Source organism: Apium graveolens, chromosome 8, assembly GCF_009905375.1.
Source record: "Apium graveolens cultivar Ventura chromosome 8, ASM990537v1, whole genome shotgun sequence".
In the NCBI taxonomy this organism is placed as follows: Eukaryota; Viridiplantae; Streptophyta; class Magnoliopsida; order Apiales; family Apiaceae; genus Apium; species Apium graveolens.
The window spans coordinates 37443862-37462229 of record NC_133654.1 but is presented as its reverse complement, the minus strand read 5'-3'; the positions used below and the strand labels follow the sequence as shown (position 1 = coordinate 37462229).

Sequence of the window (18368 nt, the reverse complement as noted above, 5' to 3'; positions counted from 1 at the left end):
ATTCGAAACCCTTATTTTTTTTTTATTAATTTAGTGTCTAAACTTGTTGCTTATACTTTTCTTCTTGTTGTATACAGGACCTAATCTGAGAAAAAGATTTAAAACTTTAGGTAATTTGGGTGTTTTTGGTTGTTCATTTGTATTTTTGTTTGTTTTTTTAATTTTTGTAAATTGTGTAAAGTTAACGATCCTTTCATGTCTACTGATTACATGGTATTGAATTCTTTCTTGTGATAATGAGCATGTTGGTAGCTAATTCCAGTATATATGTTTTTTTAAAAATAACTAATAGTTTACTAGTATTTTTTAATATCAGTGGTATATAGCTAATTATGTCAAGGGGAACTGTGTTGGATATCTAATTGTATGAATTTCCCTGTATGTTTTTGTTAACAAATTGTTGTCACTAATTTGTACATGTTCAGCATTTAATTATAGTTGCTTATTGGTTTCAGGAAGGTCACAAGGTATGCTTGAACGTCTATGACTTGAGTCAAGGAATGGCAAGGCAGTTGTCAATGACTTTTTTGGGTAAAGTTATAGAAGGCATTTGGTAAGTTCCTGATTGTTTCATTTGTCTTCTCTTTGCATGTTCTTTGCCTGTGTAAGCTAAGATTCTATTTTCATGAAAATTTAGCTTTTTATCTTTATGTTATGCATTTAGTTCTGGCATTTTAGTATCTTAACTATTTTAGTATCTCGAATCGGTGCAGTCCACTCGGTATGATAAAAAGACCCCTGTCCTTTGTAACTAGACTTCTGGTGCTTACAATCTGTGATGTCTTTGAACAAGCATTTATCGAAGTACTGCAAGTTTGATTTTTTCCAGGTTGTTTTTGCTGGATTCTCTGCTGAATCTGTTGCCCAAAGAATAAGTGATTGTAAACCAAAGGTACTGATAACTTGCAATGCTGTCATGCGAGGGTCTAAGCTGATACGTCTCAAACAGATTGTTGACGCTGCACTCACAGAATCATCGAAGAACGGGTTCTCTTTAGGTATGTTTTCTTTTTTTAAAGAAAGACCGAGTACATGAAATAGTGTAACCTGTTCGAGTCACAATATGAAATATGTGACCACTGATTGATTTGCTGATATGATTCTTTCTAGTTAGGGACTTGTTAATTCTGATACCTTACCACTAAATGTCTCAAGAGAAATGCTTTAGTAGCACAACAGTTTGAAGACGATAAAAAAGAAACTCAGAATATCGTTTTCATGAGTTTCTTGAAAAATACTAATTACGTGAGTTTTATGTGCTAATTACTAATTACGATCTACCAAATACTCATGCATTCATTGAAATAACTTTTTACGGTTCTAAAAACTCTTATGAGAGCGGCCTAGTTACTGCTTCATGTCTGTCTATGAGCAGTTCACCCAATACTGCATACATAATGACTTTCATCTTTTCCACCCTTTAACTCCTTGATACATAATATATTTAAGTTTCTATCATGCACTTTAATTAAAGCCATTCCATGCCTGGGATGAAAGTTTATAGCACTAAGGAGAAGGAATTGATTATGGAACCATCACTGAAGTGGGCAGGGAACCCTAACATTCTTGTAGCATCCAAGGCATTTGGATTGAAAGCCACTGTTCAGGTAGTCTTTATTCATTTCTTTTAGATCCCACTACCAGCTGGGAAGAGCACAAGAGTACACCCACACACACATATTAAATGGTATTGCTTTGACTTACATGATCTCTCTCTCTCTCTCATACACACACACACATTTCTTCCCCATATTATTGTGAATTATAATTCCTGAGAGTGTTTCAGGTGGTTGACTTGCAGGTATTTGCTTCTCCACGTATCACCCTGAAGCCACTGGTTCCATCATTCCCTTGTTTTGCAAAAATATTAGTGTCTCTTATGGAGAAGGTGAGGTGTATTGTACAATATATTTATTTTACCGTTATGCTTAATTATATGTCAACATGAAAAAGTCTTTTACGCTATCTACGGGTATAATCCTTTTTAGAAGCTTTCTACTAGTATTTAACTTTTTCTTCATAGCAAGTTCTTGCATTAGTGTTTGTTATTCTCTCATTCTGGAAGGAATCTGACGATGCACTTTCCCAAATACATAATTTATCAAACAAGAATATAGTGAAAAGATGCTACATATTAATGTCACTTCTTCTTTGTCATTGTAAATGACCTCACAAATGTTTAAACAAGCTTCTTATCGTATCTCTCTCGCACTGTCTTGAATTTCCAATCCTGCAGCCTCATGTTGACTTTGGACTAAAGTTGCTCGGAGCAGATGCTATGTCCATCCAGGGCCTGTATAGCTTTGTCCAGGTGTGTATAATCTTGTCTATGTTTTGCAGTGTTATTTTTAGTTAGCATTGGAATTTTTCTTACTTTTCTTTAGAATAATATTTTTTTTTCTTTTTTTCCTAATAGTTTCCTGGTGCTCTTGATTTCTGCTCACTAGCGTAACGTAGCACTTGCTACTTACCGGAAGTTACGTGAATTTATCTTAGCTACTTTGAGCATGGAACACAAAATCCATTTGACGAGCCCAGCCCTTCCAATCTGAGAAAATTATGGATTGATGATATCAAAACCCAAAAATGATTATTCAGTCGCATCTTCACACTCTACATAATCTGAAAAATCTATTAATCTATTTATCTTGTGCTAGTCTCTAGTTTTGTGTTTCCATTTGTGCTCTAGATCAGTTTGGTAATAAATCAATTATGTCTGCTGCAAGCTTTTCGGCTCTGGTGGCTGGATCCACCTATGTTGGCTTAAAACCTAGCCCGCCAAAGCTGATAAGAATGGATCTAAAACTCACTATATGAAGGTACTTTGATCGGAACTTGTATTTTTGTTTTTAATTTTTTTTAAGCTGCTTATATTACCACCTTTTGTACTACTTATAGTTGGCTCTCGTTTGTGTGTAAACAGACTTGGAATCCGATTGATAACAAGAAGTTTAATACTCTCTCCTACCTTCCACCTCTCACCGATGATTCAATCGCTAGGGAAATTGATTACATGATGAAAAAATGATGGATTCCATGCCTTGAATTTGATGCAGTAAGATAGATACTTCATAATTTCTTTATTAGTATGATTAATACATATCCTCCTGGAAATGTTCTACAGTTTTTGTTCAGCTAGATAGTTCTTAATTGCTTTTATCTACAATTGCATCAATTTTAAGTGTTAAAGAGATATGACAATTAGTTGTTGCAGAAAGTGTGACTTCTGGTAATTGAATTGTATTGTGAGCTCCCTTTGTTTGGAAAGGTAACATCTGGAATACAACCATTAATTCTTAAAAAAAAATTCTATTTGCATCCACTCTTTATCATAATTTAAATTATGTTGTAAACTTTCAGTTTAGCAGGTGTATTGTTTCTTGATAGTTGATAGTGATAGAAATTGGACTCCAATGTTAGAAACTGCATATTTTTTATATAGAAAATATTCAATGTGTGTCCGATGTTATCAAATTTTCTATAAATGCATTCCAAATTATGGCACTGATGAATAATTTTGTTCAATCTTGAAATTGCCATCTCTGGAGATGAACTTTCTGTTTCTTTTCTCTCTTGCATGCACAAAATCATTATATAAATCAATGGCTTGAAGCAATACTCTGTGGTCTGAAATTTTTTGTTAAGCAGGGGTTGAAATACTGATCTCTTGTTCCAAACATTTTTGTCTACAGATGGGGTATGTTTATCGCGAGAATAGCAGAATTCCTAACTACTATGATGGGAGGTACTGGACAATGTGGAAGCTTCCCATGTTTGGTTGCACGGACGCATCTCAAGTCCTCCATGAAATCGCGGAATGCAAGAAGGCATATCCTAGTGCTTACATCCGGTGCCTGGCTTTTGATAACATTAGGCAAGCTCAATGTATGTCGTTCGTCATCCAAAAGCCCACAACCACCTCCTAGATCCTCTGCTCCTTGAAAAAGTTGCAGTGCGACCCTGTTCTGCTTCTGCATATTCTGTTTCTACATGTTCAATGAAATCAATGAGTGATTCCACAGGGGTAATTCAAAATTTCCTTATTCTAAACTGCTTATAGTAGTTATTATTGCTAAAAGGAATTGGTTGTACATAGTTGCTTGTATCAGTTGTGTTGTCATACTCAACAATTTTCATTAGACCGAATATCTTTAGTTGGTTTCTGGATAATGTAATAGTTTAGATTTCAGATCATATGTTTTACTATTTTGGTTGACGTTCTCAGACAACAATTACACAATTAGTGATGTAAAAGTTTACACAATTTGGTCTATAAATTTCTTACACATCACTTTCAATTAAGAAAAGCTGATGTCAAAAAAGATAATGTACATCACTTTAAGGTAAAAAACTGATGTCAAAGAAATCCAAGTTCAAGTTTAAATGAAATATAGAAATCACTTTGTTTAAGATTAAACTGATGTCAAGTAACATTATAAATATCACTTTTAACCAAACAAAACTGATGTCAAAAAAATACAATGTACATCAGTTTCAGACAAACAACTGATGTTAAAGACTAACATGTTCAAGTCTAAATGATACATAGACATCACTTCATTCTAGAAAACACTGATGTATATACGCTAAATTAGACATCACCTTTCATTAAAGAAAGAGATGTTTAATATGTCATTTTACATCACCTCTGTCAAAATTATCGATGTTTTTGTGACAAAAAACATAGCTCAATATATGTTTAATATGTTTTAATAGGTGTAATTTAGTTATTAAATAATTTTGTTATAGCATTTTTTGTAAAAAATCATCACATAGACATCAGTATTTTTCACTAAAATCGATGTTTTTGTGATAAAAAACATAGCTCATGATATGTTTAACATGTTTAATTAGGTGTAATTTAGTTATTAAATAATTTACTTATAGCATTTTATGTAAATAATCAACACATGGACATCTGTTTTTTTAACTAAAATCGATGTCTAATCGAGTATAGACATCGGGTATTCACCGATGTCTAGAATAGACATCACCGACATCAACATCGGTTGGGAAACAGCATAGACATCGGCCAAAAAGCGATGTCTATGGACTTTTTTCTTGTAGTGTACCCGTGATCAACCGCCAGATCCAACCATCACGGAGCCGCCAGCAAGAAAATGCAAGTTCAAATCAGATCAGCGGCTGCGAGTCCAAACATCGAAGGGTAAACAGGTGTTTATCAGTGATATACGCATACACCTGGAGAAAGTTGAAAGAATAAAGTCACAAAGACTAGAAGAACTTGAAGAACTTGAAGACCTCACCTACTCAAATGAAGAGCTCCGGCTCTTGGAAAAAGAGACTCGTCTCCTTCAAGCTAAGCTAGAACGACAGCGTAAGATACATCATTTACGGCGAGAGCTCCAACAAATAACAATAGCAAACCAAGAGTCGGGAGATTAATATTATAATGAGGAGGAGGATGCGGAATATGAGTATGAGCCGTCAGCCGAGTCGACGTACTCGCAATCTCGCGAACGCCGACAGCGCACGGTCTCTTCCGGAGACATCTTCCACAGGACCGAATCTACATAAACTATATCCCACGATGTAAAAATACAAGAGGATATGGCAGAAATGTGAAATCTAATGTTCAACCAATCGGGGAACGAGACCGTCGTTGAGAGTCCCCTCTCGCTAGTGCTGGAAAAAGTGCGCATCGACAAAACCTTGAAAATACCAGCACTCGACCACTTCGACGGGTCATCTGACCCCCTTGTATTTCTCAATACCTTTAATGGGCGTATGGTTTTTCCCGGACATTCAGAGATTGCCCGATGCCAATTCTTCTCCACATGTCTACAAGGAACTGCACTCCGTTGGTACAGTAACCTACCCCCGCGTTAAATTTGTTCATGGACAACCCTGAAAACCAAGTTTCAAGCCCGTTTCTCCAGTTTTTATAAAGGCATCAAAGTCACGGCGTCCTTAATGACTATGCATCAAAGATTGAACGAAAGCCTCTGAATCCTCTTAACCCACTTCAGAGAGGAGATCACGGAGATTCCCGACCTCGTGGAATAAATGGCTGTAAATATCCTCACAACAGGTATCGAAAAGTCAAGGCATGGTTTTCTCATTGAGAAAATATTCGAAAAAAGACCAAAAACTCTCCAAGCAGCTTTTCGAATCATAGAACACTGAATGATGTTGTAAGAGGCGGTAAGTTGTATCCAATATTCTAGACGCTCTGCGAGATATGAACGCCGCAGAAGCTACAACCCACGATCTCCGAGATCTGACCGATGACGAGAATATTGTCAATCCCCGAGACCTAGAGAAAGCGATATTTCGCCACGAGATAAACGTGAAAAAGAATGGCAGCCCCGACCCAGAAATGAAAAATTATTCACCAAGCTCAATTTTGACAAAGCGACCATATTGGTTGTCTTAAAAACATAACCAGATTACCAACCACCAAGATTAATGAAATCCGGCAGACCACCAAGTTCCAAGTATTGTGACTACCATGAAGACACAGGTCATACAATGAAATAATATTTTCAGCTAAGCAACCTCATTGAAGGAAATATTCATTGAGGGCAACTAGTCCACTACGTTCAACAAGATGATATCCCTCGACGAGATCGCAAAAATGAGGACGACCGGATCATCGATGTTATTTTCGGTGAAGTAACAGTTGGAGGCTCCTCAAATAACTTTCGCAAAACCTATGCACGAGAAGTTTTTAATATCAACCCCAAAATCCCCCCCCCCCGCGAACCCTTCACCAATCATATCTTTCTCCGATGATGATTATCACCTGGCCTCATTGAAGGTCATCAAGATGCCCTCGCAATCACCACATGGGTAGGCAATAACACTGTCAAAAAAATACTGGTAGATGACGGAAGCTCTGTCGATATATTATATCACCACGCTTTCTCAAGGATGGACATCGGAGACTGAAGGCTTGAGAATTCCCGTACTCCCTTATATGGTTTCACCGGAAATAAGGTTAGCGTAGTAGGAACCATGGATATGTCTGTGTTTTTTGGTTCACCGCCTTGTCAAATTTGAAAAGTGGTAAAGTTCCATGTAGTCAGCGCCTCCTCGACTTCAATATTATACTAGGATGAACCATGATCTCCATTTTGCGAGCAATCTCGTCCATCTCCCACCTAAAAATGAAATTTCCTACAGAATTCGGAGTAGGAGAAATGACTGGAGATTAGGCAACAACAAGACTATGCTATATAACCATTGTTTTACCAAAAACCAAGAACGACGATGAGCTTGGGATTAATCAAATCCTCGACATGAATCCTCGAGAGCTAACTAACACGCCAAAGAGCAATTCATGTTCACCCGTCGAATAAACGGAGGAAATTGAGGTGTTTGTCAGAAATCCTGAGAAAACAACCAAGATTGGCAAAAATATCCCTGAACCACTATAGCAAAATATCATCAATCTCATCAGAGAGTTTGCCGACATCTTTTCCTGGGACCCCAAGGACATGTCGGGTATTCCAGAAGTTGTAGCTCTAAATTCTCTCCACATCAGTAAGGATATCATACCGGTATGACATAAACGAAGAATATTCTATGAGGAGAAAAAGGCGATTATCGACCAGGAAATAGACAGGTTACTCGAGGCTGGAATCATCGAGACGAAATAATTTCCCATATGGATTTCTAATGTGGTCTTGGTCAAAAAGAGCAATGAAAAGTGGAGAATATGTATAGATTACTCAGATGTAAATTGGGCCTGCCCCAAGAACTTCTACCCTCTCCCAAACATTGATCAGCTCATAGACGCAACAACATGAAACGAACTCCTGTCATTTATAAACGCGATTTTAATGTACAGTAAAATAAGAATGGATACCCAGGATTGGGAACAAACTACATTCATCACCCACAGACGAGTCATGCCCTTCAGTTTGATTAATATTGACGCAATATTTCTACTGATGATGGATATGATATTTTGATCGAATATTGGAGTGAACATGTTAATCTATGTCGATGACATGATAACTAAGTCGAAGGTCGCTTCAGCACATCACCGACCTTCGAGAAACTTTTGAGAATGCAAGAAGCCATAACATGCGGTTAAACCCCACTAAGTGCTCCTTTGGTCTCACTACCGATAAACTTTTAGGGTTTCTGGTCACCCAACGAGGCATCGAGGCAGACCCCGCACAAACAAAAGCAATTTTAGAAATGGAAGATTCAAAATTCATTAAGGATTTACAAAAGTTAATAGGGTGCATAGCCGCACTACGAAGGTTCATCCCCCCAATCGTCCAAAAGATGCATACCATTCTTTTCCACAATGAAAAAGGCATCGAAGTCCACATGTTTCGAATGGAACGATGATTATAAGATTAGCTTTGCTGAATTAAAAGCTTTTATAACAAATCCACTAATCCTTACTCGGCCCTTGCCTGGTGAGCCACTACGAGTCTATCTGTCCGCAACTGACGAAACTGTCGCTGCCATTTTAGTTCGACATGATGAGGGGAAAGAACTCCCAATATACTACATCAGCCACTCACTTTGCGACGCGGAAGCAAGATATCAACATGTCGAAAAGTTGGTTTATGCGCTTGTTGTTGCTAGCTGAAAGCTTCGTCACTATTTTCAAGTAAGAGAAATCCCCATGCTCACAAATCAGCCACTCAAATGAATTCTCCATAAGCCCGATATGACAGGTAGGCTCGCCACCTGGACTTTTGAGTTAAGTCAGTTCTTTATCGAGTATAAATATTGAACTGTGATAAAAGCTCAATCCTCTCAGACTTCGTTGCCGAGTGTCAGTTCAAAGCCAAGAGCCCCGACCTCGACGAAGATCATTCGAGACCTTGGATTTTATTTGTCGATGGATCTTCCACTGCTTACTCGGGAGGAGCCGGAATAATCCTTGTCAGCCCAGAAGGCTTTAAAGTCTAGCAAGCCCTCAAGTTCAAATTTTCTGTCACAAACAACGTTGCAGAATACGAAGCGCTAATTGCAGGCTTAAAATTGGAAATAGACCTTGAGGCAAAAATTATAGACATATTTGGGGATTCTCAGCTAGTTTCCAAGCAGATAAATTGGAAATTCAAAACCCACAATGATAAAATGGCGTTATACCTCACTCGGGCACAAGACTTACTAAAGAACTTCCCCTCATGGAAGCTCTCAAATATTGATAAAACTGAAAATTGGTGGGATGACTCACTAGCCAAGCTGGCATCTTTTAATATCCCTATTAATCCCGATCCTATATATGTCGAAGAATTGACAATTACCGCAATTGATGAGCCTTCGATAAATAAGATTCAAAATACCTCTGACTGGAAAACCCATTCATCCAATATATCTTAGATAACAAACTGTCATAATCAAAAAATGAAGCTCGATCACTCATATTTAAATAAAGGAATTACTGTGTTCTCGGCTCGACACTATTCCGGAAGGCATTATCTGAGCCCTTACTACGATGTATAGGACCTGATGAGGCTCAATACACGATGTATGTGGCGAACATATCGGCGGAAAAAAGTTAGCTTTCAAGATCATAAGACAAGGGTTATACTGGCCCACGATCTGAAAAGACTGTGAAGAGTTCGTCAAAAAATGCCAATCATGCCAACTACACTGCAATCCTAACCATCATCCAACTAGCCAGCTTACCTTGGTCATCACTCCATGTCCTTTATTTCAGTGGGGGATTGATATTGTGAGCCCCTTTCCGAAATCCAAAAACCAATATCAATATATAGTCGTTGCTGTCAACTATGCAACCAAATGGGTGGAAGCAAACCCCTCTCCAAAATTAAAAAAAAATGATCGAGTTCTTCATGGAACATGTCGTATTCCGCTTTGGAGTCCCGAGAATCCTTGTTTCCGATAATAGCATATAATTTATGGGGGTAAAGTTTGAGAAGACTTTAAACGAGCTCAAAATTCAGCACATCAAAGCCTCAGTCGTGTATCCCCAAGAAAACAGATTAGCAGAAGTAACAAATTGGACTATCCTCCAAGGCTTAAAAAAATTGAGAAAATTCCTCGATCTTGGGTCGAAAACTCCCGAACGTCATTTGGTCATACATAACAACACCTCGATCAGCGATGGGAGGGACTCCTTTTTGTATGGCGTACGGTTTCGATGTAGTATTACCTATAGAAATAAGCTTGATCTCCCCGCGTATCGAGGTCTTCAGCCCATCTTAATCGGTCGAAGGTCTAAAGTTACACAATGACCTGCTTGAGGAAACAAGAGAGGCATCAAGGCTCCGCATGATCGTGCAACAAGAGAAAACGACCAAGTACTTCAACAAGAAAGTTACAGTTAGGATCTTCAAGATTAATAACCTCGTTCTCCGGGAATATGCTGCCTCACATCCCACAGTGAAAGGAAAATTCAAGTCAACATGGGAAGGTCCATATCGGGTTTCGAGGATTGTTAGTGCAGGAACCTACGAGTTAGTGCAGCTCAACTGCCGACCCATCAAGAATGTGTGGAATGGAATCCACCTTAAAAAATTCTATCAGTAAATTTCCTATTACAACCAACATCGAAGCTTGTAAAACATTATCATTCACCGTTAAAAATTGCCCTCGACGCAACGGGGTCGATATGAGGTTCTCGTTGGGGGTTTATTAAGTTATTTGAATAAAAGCTTCAATATCTATCCACGATTAACTCTATTACTACAATGTTTAAGAAAAAAGGGGCAAATATTATCAAGTTCTTTCATGAATATTTTTTCATTTTCTGTTAAAAATGAAAAAAGGAAACAACTACTACAAATCCTACAGCAATCATAATCAACAAAAAATGACATATTTACATGGAAGTCATCATTTTAAGCTTATTAACGAGTTTCAAGTATAGAATATGGAACAATCCAATCCTGTAAAATTCATGATTTATCATCTCATTTATCAAATTATTAAAATAACAAGGAGAAACACCATAGGGGTACAACTTAAGCGAAATACTTTAACCAAATTATAAAAAAAAATTGCACCAAAGGAAAATATCCACGGCTTAATAAAATGATTAAATGCGAATAACGACATTAGAGTAAAGCGGCCAGAGAAATTACAACCGATCAAACATGCAAACCGCATTCCGAGAAAGCAAAATAAATCAAAGTACTTAAAAACCAGAAACCAGAAGTTAAACAGAATTATAATCAAGTTAGTACATTAATAATGGGGCATACCCCACCTTCAAGAACCTGTATCATCAACTTGATTGACGGCCTGCGAAGCAGCGAAGTCACCAATATAATCCTCAAAGGCATGTCCCTCGACAGTAATACCTATACCCGCCATCTGATGAATACATCGCTTATAATTGTCGCCCAAAGCCACCGCAATATCCTCAACCCCCTTTTGCACCTTTAGCTTCAACTTATCATTTTCCTCAACAATCAACTTGTAAGACCCATTAACACCGTCAAGTTGACACTCCAAACCCTCACGCTTAACCCTCTCATTTTCTCGTTCCTTCTCCACCTCTCGAAGCTTGGCCTCAAGCTCTCCACCTTATCAACAAATGTCCTCTCAGCAGCCTCCTTCTCTTCAACCCGCTTTGACAGTGCATAATTCTTGTTAGTCAAATCACCCTCACACCTTTAAACTCCCCTAAAATGTGTGCAAAATCAGCAAGAAACTGACAAGGAAACATAAGCATAAATAGGATAACAAACGTACTATAATTGTACGCAAAAAACTAACAAGCATGTGGAAAGTTATCTTACCAGGACAGCTCGACCCTTACACCTGTCGACAATCTCATCACGAATCCTACCGGCATAAGACACGGAGTCTTGAGAGAAATTAAAAATCTTGAAGGCTCGAAGAGGAACAGTCATCCCACCGGTCCAACACTCTGTTGGTTGAATCTCAACCTGAACAACTTCCCTGCGGGCTTGGGGGTCGACGGTATTAGTCATCAAGACTCGGTTTCCAATAAGTGTCAAAGTTGTAATAACCCCAATTTTTGGAAATTTTGAAACCCTTATGAATAGTGATTTTGCAGATTATGCTGGATAAGAAAACTTTTCATGCCACACTATGTAGGGGTTCTGTTATGGATATTCTGAGATTTTATTAGTACTCTATATGGTATATAAGTGTATGTAAAGATCGTCAGAATCCAATTCCGAACACTTTGATTTTTTCCGGAAATCCACTAGATACGGAAAGAATTAAGTATAAGGTAACAGGATAAAAAGGATTTAAATTAAAGGATTATAAGAGAGGATCATAAAAGGATTATAATGTATTGAGAAAGGTTAAGGAAATCCAAGTAATAAGATCCCGGGTATGATCCCTCAAACGATAAACGAAAGCGAAAGTTAAGCGAACCGTATAACAGATCAGCGGTCATTAGGCAAACAATTAGGTAGTTAATCAAGGAGGTTATGGATGATGAGGTCATCCAACCAATAAGAAGAGGGCAAGTAAGGGATGATGACATCATAAGCATGACATAAGCATGACCTAAGGGGAAGGAGATGTGGTTGATTTAAAACCACACAAAGTCAAGGTTAGAAAGGTAATTACCCAAAAACAAAACAAAAACAACCAAGCTAGTCAAAATAAATCAAAGCAAACACAAAATTATTTCATTCCTTCAACATTGCTCTCGACTTTTTCTTCTTTTCAAAGGAAGAAAAATCAAAAATCAAGTTCCAAGCATTGTTAAATCACAAGGTAATTATCTAAGGTTCCTTGTACATATATATGGATGTCCTATAAGTTTTGTAATAACCCCAATTTTTGGGAAATTTTGAAACCCTTATGAATAGTGTTTTTGCTGAATGAGAAAACTTTTCATGCCACACTATGTAGGGGTTCTGATATGGATATTCTGAGATTTTATTAGTACTTTATATGGGATATAAGTGTATGTAAAGATCGTCAGAATCCAAATCCGAACACTTTGATTTTTCCCGGAAATCCAATAGATACGGAAAGAATAGAGTATAAGGTAACAGGATAAAAAGGATTTAAATTAAAGAATTATAAGAGAGGATCATAAAAGGAATACAATATATTGAGAAAGGTTAAGGGAACCTAAGTAATAAGATCCCGGGTATGATCCCTCAAACGATAAACGAAAACGAAAGTTAAGCGAACCGTATAACAGATCAGCGGTCATTAGGCAAACAATTAGATCAAAGGGATTAGAGAGGATGATGTCACCCAACCAATGAGAAGAGGACAAGGAGGGGAGGATGACATCATGAGGATGACACAAGCATGACATGGGAAGGAAGGAGATGTGGTGACTTTTTAACCACACAAACTCAAGGGCAACAAGGTAATTAACTAAAAACAAATCAAAATCTCATCCACCAAGCCAATCATTTCATTTTTCATCAAACAAAACACAAAAATCTCTTTCTTCCCAAGCTAGCTCTCGGCCCATTTCTTAAAAATTGAAGATCCAAGCTCCACCACTTACTATTTAGCAAGGTAATTATCTAAGCTTCCCCATGGATAGTTACATACTTCCTATAAGTTTAAGCTTCTAATTCCAAGCCAATCTTTTTCTATAAATCATGAAAGAAATGGTGAATAGTGTTTTTCAAGAACTAAAATTTGTGTTCTTGAAGTTTTGTTTAGATTAAGCTTGGATAAGGACTTTAAGGGTGATTCCAAGCCATTCTCTTGATTCTCCACTCTCCAAGGAAGGTATAAACTACAAACCCTAGCTTTAGTTTTGAGTAATTAGGATTGAATGTGTTGATATAGCATATGTGAAGCATGATGCTTGATTGGTTGAAGTTTGGTTGAGTTTGTAGAGATTAGTTGGTTTTGTTGCATTGTTGGAGTTGTAAATCTTGGTAATTAGTTAAAGAACCTAAGTAAAGCTTTTAGTTCATGTGGGGAATAAGTATAAATGGTTAATGTGGATTTGTTGGGGCTGTTATGATGTGGTTTGGAGGGATATTGGTGGTATGATTGATTTGGGGTTGATTTGTGGTTGGTTTTGAATGGTTTAAAATTGGGAAAACGCGTAAACATAGCCGTCGTAACGTCCGATTTTCTTTAGACTGTTTTTGTGCATAACATTAGGACCCGAGAACCCCCTTCTAGATTTTGACCATTTCCATGTTTAGATAGTTCATATTACGAGCTTCGTTTTGATATGTAGTTCGTTCGATTCCGATGCACGGTTTAGGAGAAACGACCGTTTCAAGTAACGGCGTTTCGCGAACGAAACTTTTCCCCTCGCCTTACTTTGAAACATAGGTTAAAGACCAAAAAGGGTTAATTAATGTATGAAACAATTATGGTAAGAGTGTTAGGCAGTTGGTAAGACACTCGCGAAGGAATCGCCTTAAAACTCGTAAATGTTAAATTATTAAAAATGGTGGAGCCGAGGGTACTCGAGTGACTTAAGAGAATCAGTAAGCGCAAAACGAGTGTTAGAGTCTGAGTTGGTTAGAGTATAGATTTACAAGTGACTTTGGTTTAATTCCAACTTACTTGTTGTTTATAGGTTACCAGACTCGTCCCGAGCCATTCGTAACCCCCAGTCGCTCAGGCAAGTTTTCTACCCGATATACTGTTGTTGTGATGTAAATATATGTATATGCATTATCTTGTGATAGTGCATGATTGTTATTAGCAAATTTTGCGATATATTGGAGCATGCTGATATGGTATATATGCATGTCTGTTTCGTAATCTGGTTATCTATCTGTTGATTTCAATGCTTATAGTTGCATAATACCTATGCTAGAAATAAGCAAGTAGTTGCGTATACCCTTAGTATAGGGGATAAAAGGTGAACATATTTCTAAACCGGGAGTCGATGTTCCCGAGTATATTATATATATATATTTATATATATGGATATATTTTTTAAAACTATGGATCGAATAAGGTTTATTCGATACCTTTATTTTACTTAATTGAATATTAATTTGAGTATTCATTCGAGGGCTTATGACTCAGTTTATTTTATTATTTGAATATTATTTGAATATTCATTCGAGGGCTTATGACTCAGTTTATATTATTATTGAATATTACTTGGATATTCATTTGAGGATGTATGACTCCTTTATTTTATGAATATTATTTATAGTATTCATTCGAGGTATTATGACTCCGCTTATTACTTAATAATATTCTTTATTGTATTAAAGAATAAGGTGTCGATAATCAAACTTACTTTTGATTATTCAAATAAAGATATTACTTTCGTATAAGTATATCTTTGATTATTTGCTATTCATTTCAAGTATAAGTTTTAATACTTCTACTTCAATTATTTTATAAAGATTATTCTTTATGGGAATATTATTTAAATAATAATATTCAGACATTTTCTAAATATTCTGGGGACTGATTTACTTCATTAAATCAGCTTCACTCCAAACATTCTTAAAAATGTTTTGCGAGTCTTCAAAATGATTTTTTTAAAAGTTAGAGCGGATCCCAAAACTCATTTTTTTTAAGATCCTCCTTTCGAAGGGGATTTAAATACTCGCTCAAAACCTGAGGGATCCGGCTCTGTGGTGTGTTTTATATTCGCAACAAGGTTGCTGTTTTGATAAATGAATTGATTACTTACCCAACACTCGGGAAGTAAAATTCTTGGAACAAGTTAATCCATTAACAGGCATCGCCTGGGAAATATCGGTGAGTTCTCCTTTCCAAATAGATACGACTTCTTGGTGGAGCCGTATCAACAAGTTTCTACTTGGGGAAAGTGGGGACAAGCTTTACATTTCAGAGTCATGGATTTCATCTGAACTAGGAGTGGCGTAAGTGGCCGAGTAGCGCCGGCCTAGCCTTATTATATTGGCCCAAATGGCCTGGAAGTTCCGCTAAGGCGGTCCATTCCTTAGGAGTTCAGTGTTCGGTTGACAAGTAAATCCGACAGGTTCTCCTCTACATGTAGAAAATGGTGGGGTTGTACTACTACGACTGATCATCGTAAGTGGTCTTCCTGGCGCGGCAAACTCCCGTAATGAGTTCATCATCCAATTGGATAATTTCTGCAACACTACCCAGAGCACTTCGATAGAAAGGCTACGGTTGGGCGATTGTTGAGTGTTGGCAGGGTCAAGTTTTCAAAATGATGTTTACATCAAATGAAGTATCTCGTAACTTCATTTTATTTTGATAATATTTTAAAGATTTAATCTATTCAAATCTTGCCTTATAGTCTCATCTATGTGATGAACTTTTGAAGCTAATTATAACTTGAACGGTGGTAGTTCAAGTAGTATTTGGGAAAGATATAAGTATATTGGAGTATCTTGTAACTTCATCTTTTAAACTTATATCTAATTAATAATTGTCTTATGAATGACAAAGATTTTCAGAAAAACGTTGAGACAAGGTTAGATATATGAGATCACCTTGCAACGATATTTTTTTTTATACAGTTATACACTGGGACTTTGTGTATATTGTGCATGGAAGAGGACTTCCAATATTTTGAAAAGTATATATGTATATATATATACTGAATATTTTGCGACTTCATCGCATTAAGATATCAACTTGGTTCATTTCTTTTGACCAAGACTTTCATGAGTACTATGAGAAGGCTCATATATTGTTAATCATTATACATATTATTTTGGTGGGCTTGCTGCTCACCCTTGCTTTCTTCTTTCATCACACAACATCAGATAGACAAGATGAACCGGACCAAGCTCCCGATTCGCAAGAGGTTAGGAGACGTTCCGCAGTTTTCTAGAAGCACTGATGCCGCCATAGCTGAGGTAGGAACTACCAATAGGCTAGGCTTTCAACTTTTGATGTATCAGATTATGTATATTTATGAATTGTAATAATGGCAAAGAAATGTAAATTTATTCAGAAACCTGTTTAAGGTGTATTGGCATATAATTGTGGAATAAAACGACTTGTGATTATTTTTGGAAATTCATCTCTGAGACTATAACTTGTGGTGTGTGTGTTTATTGTGGGGTCACAGTACAGAGTAGTTGATTATTTATTAAGATTGGGTGTTGTTAAGGGAAATGGAACTCGTGACAACCCGGATCCCCGACCCCGGATTTGGGGGTGTTACAGAAATGGTATCAGAGCTAAGCGTTATAAACCTCAGAGATGATGTGACGTTAAGATAATAAGTTCACAAAGATAATAAGAACTCTTGCCAAGTTCATAGTCGGGCTACTTAACGTAGCACTGACAGTTAAAACCCTTATGGGAACCCTTATAAATATCGTGATAGAAGCGTAGTTCGTTATCGTAGATGGTAGCGGGACTCCGAACCCTGAGGTTGAGGAGCAACAGCGCGATGATGTTTATTACTAATTGGAGATCGGATTGTGGATCCGATAGAGTGTCCTAATGCAGGACCGGATGATGTTGATATTGAGAATGTAGCGGTTGAGGATGTTGTCCTAGAAGGGATAGTTGCTGAGAAGGATCCCATGGAGGATCCTGACAAGAATGAATAAAGGACCACTGATGAATTGATGACCATGGTTAGGTCGACTACCAGAGGTAGGATTGGTCGGTCACTACCAGAGGTTCGTTCAAGTTTGTAAAGATAGTAGCCCCTTTAACGCGGCTTACTCATAAGACTGAGAAGTTCGAATAGGCAGAGAAATGCGAGAACAGCTTTTAAGAACTGAAGCAAAGGTTGGTTGTGACGCCCTCCAAACCCGGGGTCTAGATTTGGGGGTCACTAGCCAATAAACTATAATAAAATAATCACAGCGGAATAATATAATAAATATGACCCCTTGCATGCAACTGGATCGATCACAGGTTATAGTATGGAACAGGCACTAATACAAACCAACTGTTATTACAAACCATGAGTCTAATTAGTTTTACAACTTATTCAAATTTTATTACAAACCTTTATACTATTCAAGCGTCCCAAACTGTCTACCTGGAAAACACACCAAACTATTTACAATCACTCGACTTCTGGTCAAACTTGGGACTCAAGCCTGCTCTGGCTTAGCTGAAATATTAGAATAATAAACAAGTATGAGCGAAAGAAATGCTCAGCAAGCAGTATAAAGTTTGTAAATGAACAACAATAACAATATCTGAGTAAAATCAGAAGCTGATATAAACTTTAAAATTTAAGCGACAGTTTAATAAAACACAATTATGCACTATACTGTTCCTGATGATCAGTCATGAAACAACACCGGTATCCCGCAACCATACCGTAAATATAGGTATCGATATCCCGCAGCCATACCGTACCTATTGGATATCCATGATGAAGGCATATATTCGCCTAGCAAGATATTACACTTTCGTATAATAACTCACGCTGGACCGGTGCCTCGGTCTCTTGTGCTAACCAAGAATCAATTCACAAAACAATTTTGATTAAAGGAGTCAGATCAATGACATCCTTATCTATTCAACTCCCCATGTCACATGGTCCGGAGTTATCTCAA

General features: G+C 37.3%; 1 long non-coding RNA gene across 1 annotated transcript; it reads left to right on the top strand.

The window, feature by feature from the left end:
- Positions 1-1562: 1562 nt before the first annotated feature.
- Positions 1563-2287, top strand: LOC141677391 (uncharacterized). The gene is made up of 3 exons (XR_012557416.1): positions 1563-1607; positions 1787-1888; positions 2237-2287. It is a non-coding gene; the product is annotated as an uncharacterized LOC141677391 (long non-coding RNA).
- The last annotated feature ends 16081 nt before the right edge of the window (positions 2288-18368 follow it).